We start from the raw sequence: 14,405 nt of genomic DNA, 5'->3' as shown, positions 1-14,405 counted from the left end.
GTAACACGATATGTGCTTATTTGGCCACTCCTCGTCATCTACCACAACGCAATACCACTGACAGATAGCACAAGCACGCTAATTTCTTGAATCAACTTAGGAGGTATGAAGCATGCATGTGTGTATGTACATACTGTGTTTTCACAATGAATAGAAGACCAGTTGCTTCTGTGCTACACAATGCATGCAACACATGATTCATCCAGCAAACAGTTTCACAATATGTCGAAACGCTTTTCTCCCAACAGACTGCGCTGTTTTAAGTAAGCTAAAATAGCCTTTTTAAATTGTAACTTAAACCAGAAATATAAAATCTATTGAATGCTTTTAAACTGAAAAAAAAAGACCAGATAATTATAAATTATTTACGAGCGCCTTATTAGAATTCTCTAATAAACTAGAATGTTTGGTACAATGTCCTTTTTCTTCTACTACAACTTACAATGTTTCTAGTTTATACTGTTTCTAGGACAGATGAAATGAACCTTAACTTTGCCAACTTGAAACCAATGATTCAAGCCAATCACTTGCGTTCATTCGTGTTGTTCTCCTCAATTATTCATTCTCGACAATAGCTAATGAAATCAAATGTGAATCATTCATTCTTTCATTTTAATCTACCGACAACGGCAAACGAAATTACAATAAACGTAAACGTTGCTCCGAGGTTTTAATTAATTTCCTTCAGTCAAGTATTGGTTGGTTTTAAAATGCAGGCAGTTTAAAAAACTAAACTTCAAAGATCAAAAATATCAGTCAAGAGCAAGCAGAAAGGACTGACAGATGTTACTCGAGCAATCATTCAGCACCGCAGTTCATGACTGACTTGTTTGAAAGGGTAGAAAATTGAGAAAGACAAACACTGTCAGCAGTTCAGTATTCATGTCCATGGGCTGACAGATAACAGAATACTATCAGGGATAAAACTGTATGCGCTGAATGCGTTTTCTATTCGCCTTCATGCAAGGCTGTCAATTTTTTCGAGCACTGCTCATAACCTTTTTTTTTGTTTAGATTATAAAAACTTTAACCAGTTTTGGGTCATTCGTGGCTTCTGCGGGGTTGGGATTTGAACCCGAGTCCTCGGCGTGAGCGGCGTGAATGCTAACCATTAGGCCGGGACTGACCCCTCGCTCATAACCTTCTTCAGTATGGTAAGGGCTGCAGCCCTAAGAGTGACACGCTTGCACACGGAAAGGAACCTAACCTAGCGATACAGTCTAGGAGGCATTTCCGACAAAATCCTAAGTTCTCATGAGACGAAACAATTCAATTTGTATGTGGTGGTAGGCAGCGCTATTGAAATGAAAAATAACTAAATGCACATGCCATGGCAGCCAGCTGGGAAAGTTCGCGAACGCATTCCGTATTTAATGATGTGGAAACCACAGTGTTTGTGGGTGGGTGGAAACTCTTCTGTTTTATAGAGCTAGTTTGAGGTTGCGTTTAATTTCATAATGGAATTAGCATAGTCCCGCCGTACCTCAGCATTTTGAAACTTTTAGTGTTGGTCAGTTATTAAAAGGAAACAAAACACGAATTCTTCAAGAACGGTAAAAAACACAATTTGTTATTAGCAGTGCTAATTTAAAACAGTAGAATTAGATAAAGAAATTGTTTTATTGTTGTTTACAGTCTTCAGTGCAGTACAGACTAATATTAGGCATGTTAATCTAAATTTCTAAATTATTGCATTTCTAAACCTGTTTTTGCTAATATTAAAGTCGAATAGATGGTTTACCGCCATCCGGGGTGAGATTGTGCCAAAAACCAAAAATGTTAATTTGTGAAAATTTATTATATCTATAAAAACTGGTGACCTAAATTCAAAATGATGATGAACATAACATATTTATTCATAACTTAGAGTGGAACACAGATAATATTAGCACACTATTTAGCCTAAACAGGGTTTCAAAGTTCGCGATCAAAAATATTCGGAAATAACGCTTGTAAACAATGTCCCGCATAAACCAACCCAAACAAGAAATCCCATCAACTTGCTATTTTAAAGGTATATAAACTAATCATTTACAATGTATTGAATGGTTATTATGCGTTGGATAAGTTACGAAAAGTACGAAAATAATATTTTTCGAAACTTTGTACTTTTCGAGCTTCACGGGGGTGAGATTGTGCCAAGCCATAATGATCGATCCAATTTGTGAATTTCACATACACAACAAAAATACGTCAGTATACACCTGTACACTCACATTCTTTACTACTGAGCACAATATTTTGACAGATTAGATTGCATCATCCATTTTGGAGAAAATAGCATCAGTCTTCTGGTAAATAATTTAAACTAATTTTTACTTTTGCTTTGGAATTTCAGATGCTTTGAATAAACACTCTAATATAAGACGAATATATTATACCGTGTATAAACTGCCAGTTTTAAGGATGGGGGAGGGGGTGGCATAGGCCACATGTTCTGCGGCCGCGGGTTCTCGAACGAAGTAGTGGTTACTTTTGTTAAATGATCAAATAGGTATGCCCCCTTAGGATACACCCCTTCATATATCTCCCCCTTGTTAACCCTAGAAACGCTACTGGCTATATAAAGGCTGTCCATTGACTATGAACTCATTTTTAGTTATTTCAGACCTCTCCGGGTTATTTTCATTCATACTTTTTGTATGAGGCGTTGTTTTTGGTCGACCCCCTGCCCCTAATAGTCCACTTAGTTCATGGACGGCCTCATATGAACTACTATATACTGATATTTATGTGTATTGTTTATAAACATGCTAATGTTCACTGTTTAGGTTTTTAGCTCAACTTTATGTTTTTGGCACAATGTCACCCCCTAGAAGGGGTGAGATTGTGCCAAAGTTCATGCACTTCCAGTAAAATTAGGTTTCATTGTAACTAAACCATCTCTACGGTAGTTGTTTATTGAACAATTTAGTATATATTGAAAGGTTTGAAATCAAATTAGTTCCTAAATTGCGTGTATACTGAGCTAAAGAACAAAAACATGTGCTTTTTTGGCACAATTTCGCCCCGGATGACGGTACTTCATTGAAATGCCTACAACAATCACAAAAATGAGCTTTTCGAAAATCCCTCTGGTAAACCATTTTCTTAATCTCTAATCTAACAAACTTCCAGCTTGAATGCGCCGTTCAAACTCCTTACTCATATTATTGTAGAAGTTGACCAGAGATCCCAAATATACAAACTCATCATCCACTTCCAGTTCATCATCGTCAACAGTCACTGTCCGTGGGAGGCGAGCATTGTTTTCTCTGAAGCCTCTTCCTACCATATATTTGATTTTCGACGCATTGATTTGTAATCCAATCCTCCCAGCCTCCGTTTTTGGTCTGGCTTAGACTATCTTCGCCATCTTAAGGTTTCTAGTAATGATGTTGAGATCGTCCGCGAAGGCTAGGATTTTGCTGCTCTTGCTGACGATCGTTACTGTCGTTTTGATGCACGCTCGCCGGATCGCACCTTCAATAGCGATGTTGAAAAACGCACAGGACAGTCCACCCCTTGCTGAGAGTTTCCCCAAAACGCCCGGAGGTAGCACTGATCAACCTCGTCAGTTTGTCCAGAAAACCGTACTCGTGCATTATCTGCCATAGCTGTTGGCGCTCGACTGTATCGTATGCTGCCTTGAAATCTACGAAAATATGATGCGCGGCAACGTTGTAGTCTCGAAATTTCTGAAGGATTTGTGAGAGAGTACAAATTTGATCCGTGCTAGCATGAGACCCATAAAACTCGCCTGGTACTACCTGACGAATTCTCTTGCTATTGGGGAAAGACTACGTAACAAAATCAGGGAGAACACCTTATAGGCGGCGTTGACCAGTGTAATGCCGCGGTAATTATAGCAATCTAGCTTATCGCCTTTTTTGTAGATGAGACAAACCACACCTACCATCCATTCCTCCGGTAGTTTCTCCTCCCAAATCCTGGAAAGTATCCAGTGAAGCGCCGTTGCCTGCAGTTCTTGGCTACCGGGAGTCGGTCGTTTCCGGCGGCTCTATTATGCTTTAGCTGACCGATTTCTCGTATGCCAGAATTCTATAAGTGCTGCTGTTTCTCCTACTGGATCTTCTTTCTAGCGTCGTTGTCCGCGGTCACTGGCGATCCCAAATAAAGAACTCATCTACCACTTCTAGTTCGTCGCCATCAACGGTTACCATCTGTGGGAGGCACGCATTTGTTTCTTTTATGCCTCTTCTTTTCATGTTTTTGGTCTTGGACGCATTTATTTTCCACTCAATCCACCTAGATTCTGCTTTCAGTCTGGCGTAGATTGTCACCGTCGTCGCAAAGTTCCAGGCTATGGTATCAAAGTAATCTGCAAAGCCTAAGAGTTGGTTTACTTATTGTACGAGCCGAGAGCTGGGGCGGCTCTTGCTGTATCAAGAATTCCTCTCCATTGTACTCGGTACTAGGCTACTCGTCGCCAATTCGTTACGCGTCTCGACACACGCAAGTCGGCTTCAGCCTGGTCGAGCCATCTAGCACGTTGGGCCCCCCTATTCCTGGTGCCGGTGGGGTTCTCGAAGAGAACGGATTTCACTGCACAGTCGTCCGGCATCCTTGCAACGTGGCCGGCCCACCGTAGTCTCCCAACTTTCGCCAGATGTCTGTAACTCGTAGTTTATACGCCTACGCCACTCTCCACTATCTGTTTGTACTCCGCCAAAAATAGTCCGCAACACCTTTCGTTCAAATACGGCAAGTGCACGTATGTCTTCCGTAAGCAAGGTTACTGTCTCAAGTCCGTAGAGGACTACCAGTCTGATTAGCGTTTTTTACATCGTCAGCTTTGTGCGGTGGCGTATGCTCCTTGCTTGAAGCGTATTGCGAAGGGAAAAGTAGGCTCAATTTCCAGGTTGAATGCGTCGTTGAATCTCCTCACTCGTATTATTACCGGCGGTGACCACAGATCTCAAATATACGAATTCATCAACCACTTTCAGTTCATCGCCGTCAATAGTCACTGTCTGTGGGAGGCAAACCCTATCCTCCTAGTCTCCGTTTTTAGTCTGGCGTAGATTGCCTCCGTCGACCCAAGGTTTCCAGTAATGATATCGATGTCGTCTGCGAAGGCTAGGAGTTCAGGAACTCTTGCTGAAGATCGTACCTCTCATCTCGATGCCCACTCGCCAGATCACACCTTCAATAGCGATTTTGAATAACATACAAAACAGTTCATCCCCTCGCCGCAGCCCTTTGCGTGATTCGAAAGGACTCGCGAGTGTTTCCTAAACACGCTCGTTGCACATAACTCGCTCCAGGGTAGCTTTGATCAATCGTGTCAGTTTGTCCGTAAACCGTACTCGTGCGTTTCTATCAAAACTTTTCGCTTTCAATTGTGTCGTACGCTGCTCTGAAATCTACGAAAACATGATGCGTAGGAAAGTTGTACTCTCGACATTTCTAGAGGATTTATTGACGAGTAGAAAGGAATTGACTACCCTTGGTGAAAATGGTGCCTCTCGTTTCGTTGCCCGCTGGTCGGATCACCCCCTCAACAGTAATGTTGAACAGCATGCAGGATAAGTCGTCACCTTATTTCAACCCTCGCCGCATCTCGAAGGGACTCGAGAGTGTTCCTGAGATGCGCACGAAACACAGCACTCTATCCAATGTAGGTCTCATCAGTCGTGTCAGTTTATCCGGAAACCCGTATTGGTGCTGGCATCGACTGTATCGTACGCTGTTTTAAAATCAGTAATAATGTGATGCGTAGGCACGTTGTACTCCGACATTTCTGCAAGATCTGTCGGATGGTAAAAGTCTGGTCCATAGTTGCGCGAGCCTCTACGAAACCCACAAGATAATTCCCTAGGAAAACCCTGTACGGTTAATTCGGTGACAGCCGGCGTAACAGGATCTGGGATAGTGTCTTGTGGGCGGCGGTTACCAGCGTTATGCCGCGATAGTTACAACATTCGAGCCGATCACCCTTCTTGTTGATGGGACAAACCACTTCTTCCATCCATTCCTCCGGTAGCTTATCCTCCCAAATCTTGGAAATTTCCCAGTGTAGAGCCGTTGTCAGCATTTCGCGGCCATGTTTATAAAGCTCTGCCGGTAGGCGGTCCTTACCAGCGGCTTTGTTGGTCTTCAGCAACCTGATTTCTGGTCAGGATTCCAAGGAGTCAGGAGATCAGGTGCAGAACATTACAATCTTCCATGGGTACTCCTAGGTTAATATATTTTTTTTGAAACGGTGGTTCTACAATTGATGGAGGACGGTAGGGGAAAGTAATGAAAATTTTTTGTAGTGGAGGGGAAAGAGCGCGTAGGTGAGGGGGAGGGGGGGGGGGGGGTAATTGGTAGCTACGCTTAACAAGTAGTCGTTGTGAGTCTTACTTTTTGTCCAATGCTGGAAGATGCATGGGTTGAACCAAGCTATAATCTAAGATAACCCTCCCCCTCATTTTCCCTCACTCCAAAAAATTTTCATTACTTTCCCCTACCGTCGCTCCATTAATTGTAGAACCACCGTTTCAAAAAAAATATATTAATAGTAATGCCTGACCGCATTTCAAGGTCAAAGACTAAAAACACGAGTTTGGTCTATACTCCTAGGTTAACTTCCGTTCGACTTCTTTCTGCAACTTCACCATTGAGGTGTCGAAGAACTGTTTCCACCTCGCACTCGTTTGTGATTAGATTCGCGCTCGTTTGTGATTAGATGTCTGGTTTTGGTGTATAAGCCCTTACGAGTTTGTTTCACCTTCTCGTAAAACTTCCTCGTGTTATTAGCTCGGAATGATTTGAAACCGTCACGCTGCTCATGGAGGACATACGCGTGCTTGCTGTGTTTGAGCGGAAGGTATTGCGGACGATATTTGTGGAGTACAAATTGAAATCGGAATGTGACGGAAGCGTGTGAACCACGAGCTACATGCATTGCTTGGAGAGATTCCTATCGTACATTTGGCGAAAGTCGGTAGGCTTCGGTGGACAGGATACGTTGCCAGGATGCCGAGCGATAGTGCGACGAAAACAGTTCAGTTCTCTTCAATAACCCCACCAGTACTAGGAATAGTGGGCTCAACGTGCAAGATGGCTCGACCAAGTCGAAAGTGATTTACGACTAGAGTAAGGTATCACGTTAGAAATATACGAAACTGACTTTCACAATATTAAACCATTTTTGAAGAACAGCATGAATAATAAGGGTCCCATGTTAACTCCTTGTGGAACTCCTGAATTTTTAGTAACTCGCGAAGGTGTGCAGTCTACGAGCTGAATGCTGTTAGTTTTTCATCCTGAACTCAGGAACAGGAATAAACGGTATCGTGAAATTTTTACGAAATGACGAATAAGGAAAAAGTCTCGAAAACAAATGTCAAATTTTCAAATCTCTTACAGTTTAAAGACATTTGGCAGTGGAAATTAAGATAGGATATGTATTTCTAAAAGATTTTGCAATATTCTGAGTCCCTGCCGAAGCTAGGTTAAGATTTTTTTTTTTCAAATCTTGGACCGAGCACTTTTTTATCGAGGTTTTAAATCAACATCTGTTAAAATCAGTTTTATTTGATGTGTTGTATGGCGATTTGGTATCAAAAATTAAGCTTCTATTTTACAGAAAGCTTATTTTGAGTTTTGTTTTGCTTTAGTTTAGATTCCAGAGAGATATCATCGAGATAGCGACATTTCGTACATTCGTAAATCACGAAAATAAACTTAAATGCAATTCTTGTCCATTTTTAAACCAATTGTACATAATTCGTTTTAGCAAAACAAAATCAGAAACTAACTTTGTCTTTGGTTTCAATTGTCAAAGTAAAATTCCCTCATCCATACATAGGGATTGTTAAGTCGTTGCTAGGAGCAGCTTCAGCAGGACGTATTATAATACTGGAGCATTTCCACAGGAATAAACCCGTGCTGGCTGGCAGACGAAAGCATTAGAAAAAATATGTAAATATTCCTCAAGAGTCATAGGAGCGCAAACGAGCCAAGCTGAGAAAAACGCTACCACTCAGTTGGTTGAGTCCTATAAATTTTCTACGCCGATGCTTGGAAAATGAGCAAATCTCCAGAGGCTTGTATTATCGGTTAAGGGAATGAACTAATCCTACCCTAGTGTCTAGAATTTCCTGGGTAGCAAATGTGCACACTCCGAGACCAGCATCTTACGTAACAATCAGCCAGCATAATCGCTTTAAAAGTCCCCACTGGGCGGCTTTCGCAAGCTTTGGAATGAGTCCCTTTTGTCTAGCCTCTGTCTGACTCGGCTTGGAAAACTATCTGAAAGTTGACTGTCTTTGAAATCGAGGTTTACGAGTTACGAGTAGATATGTGTACTGGCATCATTCGCTATTGGTCCAGAAGCGTTGAGTGGAATTCCGTTCTGCGCTCCGGAAAATAAAATGCAGGAAACGAAACAAACGAAATTATAAATTCTTTTATCTCACACGAAGCGGTATGCCTAATTGCGGTAGAGCATGCGACCTAAGAAGGATAATCACTCTTCAAATAAAACCGTTTGTATTAGAGTGATAAAATTTAAACAGGTACTGAAATAGATATTTCGTATGATCTACAGTAGCATAGAGGCATATTTATTCCGCTGAATTGTTTTATCTAGTATGAACTGTTTCACGGCGAGAATTGATTAAGCACAAAAATATTGTATATTTTCGGATTTTTTCTGCAGCCTGAAGTTTACTAAGTATAACTGTTTCTAAACAGCATACCTTCTACAGTGCATAATCTGCATGCATTCGAAAACAGTTTAGATACTTCAAACAACAATACCTTCTACTTTTGAGTTCAGTGGAGTGCAGTAAGTGCTTCTATTTACTTGAATATTAACAGAATATAATTGCCGTTCTATTCTGTTGAATAATTGAACAAACACAAAGATCTTTGCGAATGTCCTAGAACAATTTGACTGAAAGCTAGTAAAAGCATACTCTCCGGAATAAAACGGGCGGAACCTATTAATGCTTTCTGACGCGTTGCTAGATAAGAAGCTGCCAGCTAGTTTGATAATGAATGCCGGCAAGCGCTTGATGCATGATGTATGCAGTTTTATGTTCCATTTTCCGTCCTCGCTAGATGGTGGGGGGGGGGGGGAACTTATTGTTTTGCCGTTCCATTATGAAAATGAAGGATCCAGTACAGTTTCCCATTATTGCCCGCTGGCATGATGACAGTGAGCGCGCAGTCATCCGGAAGCGTGCTTTCCATAAAGGTTCGCTTCTGCACGACCTTACGCAAACTGCAAGCAAGGTAGCGTCACTGCACGTTAATAGAGGTAACGTTAGCAGTTGGCTGACGTGGGAGGCTTCGAAGGAACGGAACAGTCCTCTACACAGTTACAGTGATGATAAAGAAGTATCTTTTAAAACTCGATTGGAAATTCTGTTCAGAATAGCGGGACGGAATTGGAATTAATTATGGTTATTAGCGAGTTTTTTACTCTATTTGAATTTATTTTAAGCGATGAAGGTCGGTATATTTCTTCTGATGAGCCGAGAACTTCTTATTTAATTTATAACGTTTGTTGACTACTACTGCTACTTTTGATAACTTAACTTTGCAATGTACTTTATTTAATGTAACAAAGAATCGTTCAGAAACTGCTGGCTTATAATAAGGACAGCCCTCCTGGCATTGGTTCTTCTCCTTCTCGCACAAAAGCACAGCCGTCACAAAATTCCTAAAGTATAGTTTATGCAGTGACACCTTGCGTGTTTGTCGTTGTGCCAAGCTATTCGACGATTTGCCGTCGCTTTTGACACCATTGGCGTATGACAGCAGGCAGTTGCTAATTTATGTCTAACATACAATCGCTAAATGCTCCTCCACGGTCAATATACGAACCTAAATTTACCAACAATTATCAGTGCACGAATACGAAACGTGGAAATGATTTCTAAGTGCTACAGTTTTTGCTTGGGAATCATGCAAGTAATAAAACGGATCTATAGTTCTGATGCAATCTTAAGAATGCAACCAATATACTGATAAAAAGTGATTCATGTCGTCGGTGTAAATTTCCACTTTCAGTTTATTGCGAATGAAGGAAATGTTCTTCACTTGTAAAAATAAAAGAAAGGGTCCTAATCGAGTACCTTGAGGGTCTACCTAATTGAATTCAGGAGCTGTTGCTCGATGTCGTTTATTTTTGCAATCCAAAGTGTCCATGATTTCGACTAAATTTATTGTGGTTGAGCAACTCTTGAAAGAGCTGTGTTGCATATCTGTAATTCTGTTTTTAAATTAAAAAAAAATATTTCGTTGACAAATTGTCTTGAAGAACTTTTGAATGCAAGAGACTATGACAAGATCATGAAGTCGAATTTCCGGTCGTCACTGGAGAACTTACTTGATGGAAATTTCTTTTTACAAAGCGTTTACGAACTCAATTCTTCAACATGGTAATTATCATCATAACCCGAAAATTCAATTGCAAATCACCACTCAGAGGTGAAACAATGAAGCTGAATTTTGGGATGGGTTTAGTTGTCCGGCATCTTTACGAAGCGTTCGGTCCACCGTAACCTACCGACTTTCGCCAGGTGTACGATGGGAATCTCGCCAAATGGTGTCTGTAGCTCGTAACTCACGTACCTCTTCCCCCTGTCCGCTCCAAAATGCCAAGAGCGCATAACCTTCCTTTCGCAAACAGAAAGCGGAAATATCCGTTTCCTTGCCAGAAAAATTCAAAGCCAATGTGCGGTAAACTGTAAAGCAAACAAATGTTTATTTTTGCGTGACTCTTAACTCGACTGCTTTGATGCGGTATTTCCCCTAATCTGGAAGTGAGCTAGGCATCTACTACAAAATATTGGTTTTCCTATGACGCAGTTAAATTTTGGTGTTAGGGTCTGTTATAAAGTTGACAGCAGACACCCCTGGACATTAGCATAACCTTGAGGATTGCTCAACCACGACCAGGTCCGAGCGTAGGTCTGTATCTTTACATAAATTAAAGATGCTTACTAGTTCAATATTGCAAAACATTTTGTAGATTCGACTTATAGAACTATGATTTTTCTTTTGATTCAATTTTTTTTGAAAATCAAAGATATTACCCTTGAAAAAGGGTTGTTTGTATTTTATTTATTCCAGTCCTTTTATCCAGTTATTACCAAACGATTAAGTTTCTGAAATAAAACAACGACATAGATATCACCCAAGAATATGCTTGGAATCAGAACAGCGAAAGGAAAACAAGCCGAAGCTGGAAAATTTGAGTAAAAAGAGAGAAAGAGCCTGACGCCCTGAATGAATAATAGGATGAACTGGGAAGTTTCGATATAGACCAAAAATATATTGGGTTGTGCAATGGCAGGTGGGGCTCGCACTCACGCTCTTTCGGTTGGTACCCGAATGTTTTACTCATTCGATTACTGTCGCCCGTTATATTGGATAATCTGATACATCTCTGTTTTTAATAGAATTTTTAAAATGAAGCTACGAAAATGTCGTGGAGACTTATACCGTTTTGTTGTTGCCTGCATAACATGGATACATGAACCAAAAATACCAGTAACTTTGCTAGAAATATCCGCTTCATTGGTAGTAATCAAAACACCACGCGTTTCAATTGCATTTGCGCACCTGTTTTTCTTTAAAAATAAGGACTGTATCGAAAAGTCTTTAGGAACATCTATTCGGGAATAAAAATGAAATACGATTATTATTTCAATTTTTGTTTTCAGTTTATTGAAGATCAGTACGACTTGAAACAACAACATGGCTTACATTAGCCAAAATATTAGGTTCTAAAGAATGAGCGCACTTTTGATAAAACTCCCCCGAGCAAATTCTGCACACTAGGTTTTGTGCATTTCCGGGATGCTGCTGTTCAATTTTTCTTGCATTCCTCCATGCTTTAGGAAACTGTTTCCTCCCTTCTGAAGATCCTCTGCACAATCGACCAGTAACGTTCAATTGGTCAGAGCTCTGGACAATTTGGTGGATTGATGTTTTTCTCGACGAATTGGATATTATTGCCTGAAAGGCACTGTAGTACAGGCTTAGCGCAATGTACAGATACCAATTTCGGCCAAAAGAGAGAGGGAGACTGATACTATTTGTAGAGGGGCCTCAATATTTTTTACAACTATTCATCTTTGTAAATTTGAGCATTTTTTGACATTTTGTATAGAAAACAGGCATCGCAAACCACAGGTACAAATAGCATACCATACGATAACCTTCTGTCCAAAATTTTCCAGTGCAATTGTCGTTATCGTTCACCACCTCGTCCGCCGATTTCGTGTAGAATTTCGGCCCTGGAAGCGCTTTTGAATCCTGTTTGACTTAAGTTTCGTCGGCCATATAGATGCACTTGGTGCCGTTGTCTATTATCCGTTTATAGTTGCCGTGCCCTTATTTATGCTCGAGATTGTTGCTCTTCAGATTTATTAGATACCTTATGATTCTTGTATGTCTTTACGGAGTTTCTGACCTTGATTGACTGAATTATCGTAACGCTAGTTTTAAGTTCTTAGGCAAATAAGACGTTGTTACCAATCGATGTCGTTTAATATGAGTTATTACTTCAGAATCTAGCGGGGACTAACTGGAACCAGGTTTTCTTCCGGACCAGATCCTTCAAGGATAACTCTTCCTTTATTAACGATGATATTTTTACGCTTGTGTGGTGCACTTTAAACCGTTTTGCGATTTAGTTGATAGAAACACCGTTTTCATTGCACCAAGTGTGCAGAATTGTTTTTTCTGATTTCAAGATCAATCCGAGGCATAGCGAAAAGTAAACAAATAATCGCAACAAATCGATTGCACAACTTTTTTTTAGATATTTAAACAATCTTTTGCTTGCACGCACATAAAAATTACTTCACCCATTTTTGAGTAAAATCATTTTAAAAGTTGCTAATTACTTTTCGATACAGTCCTTATAATGTAAATAATTAAATAATTAAATGTCTCTAATTTTTTGATAGCAAAGCAAAGCCTAGGTGCTACATTTCATTTTTCCAACTTTAACTTCTGTTTTTATTCGACGAAATTCCCCGTCATCTGTTAGGTTACAGGACAATTGCTGGGCTAGTGCACGATCTTATTGACATTAACAGTTTCTCATAGCTGAGACACAAACATATGACGATTGGCTCGTTAGACCAGTATCGTATCTCGAGGCCATCTGGGAGGATAATTTCTTGATATGTTATGTTAAAAACTCTCAGCTTTTCAAAAAAAAAAAAGGATGAAGTTTTTGATGTCCTCACACATGAAAAGACGATCATGACGTAAACTATTTTTTGGGGACTGAGGAAGTGCCTGCTGCAAAAAATATAGGCCAAAAATATATTGGGTCGCGAACTTAGAGATGGGGCTCACGCTCTTTTAGTTGGTACCCGAACACTTTACTAACTAAACTACTGCCGCACCGCACCTTATATAAGATAGTCCAATATCAAATTTTGTTTTATTCGTTCTATCAGTCCACGCATTACACACTCGCCTCGACGGCGATAATTATTTTTTGTATGATTGCTCTTCTGTTTCTACCGCTGAAAAGATAGAATATTATCTACTCGGACGGTGTGATAGAAATAGGAAATGCTGGACGTCGATACGGCAAATCTAATGTAGTTTATCACTACTAGGTGTGTTTCTTTTTTGATTTTACTTGTATGTGACATTTGGGTATCAACAGAAAGAGCTTGGGTGCGAGCCCCACATGCCATTGACCGACCCGACCCAGTGGTAGACATTGTACATATTTTTGACCTATATATCGAAATTTTCTAGTTCATCCAGTATATCATTCTTCGCACCAGATATTTCCTCGTTCTCTAAAAAACGAATATTGTTTATGTCCTTCCAATTGTGCATAATTTTCAGCTCTAATTCAGTGGTTTTCCTAGAAAAAGTCTATTAAGATGCCTTTCATTTGCGCCTTCAATGCTTAAAATCGTTCCTCGGTTCAAAAGCTATAATTTTTCAAGGGACCACCCTAACTCAAAAAGGGTCGGTCACCATAAGAGCCACATAAAAAACATATTGCATTGCTCTGCGGCCTTCTCAGACCCCCTTACTAAAAAATGAGACCAAAAAAAATTTAAATAAATATCATAAGCTACATAGCTACTTTAAATAAACCTTTTTCGAGGAACTGCTGTGTAATGAATATGAATTGCTGAATGGCCTTTCGTTTAATTCTTGCCATCAAATCTGTACAGCTAGCTCATCCATTTTGTTCGACGTTGATCAATTGATTGGTCCTAAATTTCTCAATGAGGTAGAGCTCTGGCATATTAGGACGGTTTCAGTTTTTGGGCACCACCTGCAGGTGGTTGGTAGTGGCATATTACTCCATGACTTTTGCTCGGAAACGGATAGGAGATCCGACCAAAACAGCACGGAACAATCGCTTTGCTTCAGGAAAGACTGCTGAGACTCTGAAATCTGGAAATTACCGAGAATAA

At 40.2% G+C, this 14,405-nt stretch overlaps 1 protein-coding gene across 2 annotated transcripts in view; it reads left to right on the top strand.

Annotated features, from left to right (window-relative positions):
- The window catches only part of LOC128741279 (protein NDRG3), a 120,380-nt gene that overhangs the window by 71,390 nt on the left and 34,585 nt on the right, over window positions 1-14,405 (top strand). The gene's annotated exons all lie outside the window — the stretch shown is intronic.

The sequence above is a fragment of the Sabethes cyaneus genome, chromosome 3, assembly GCF_943734655.1.
Source record: "Sabethes cyaneus chromosome 3, idSabCyanKW18_F2, whole genome shotgun sequence".
NCBI classification, from domain to species: domain Eukaryota; kingdom Metazoa; phylum Arthropoda; class Insecta; order Diptera; family Culicidae; genus Sabethes; species Sabethes cyaneus.
The sequence above is the reverse complement of the archived record's forward strand: the minus strand, read 5'-3'. Positions and strand labels throughout refer to the sequence as shown.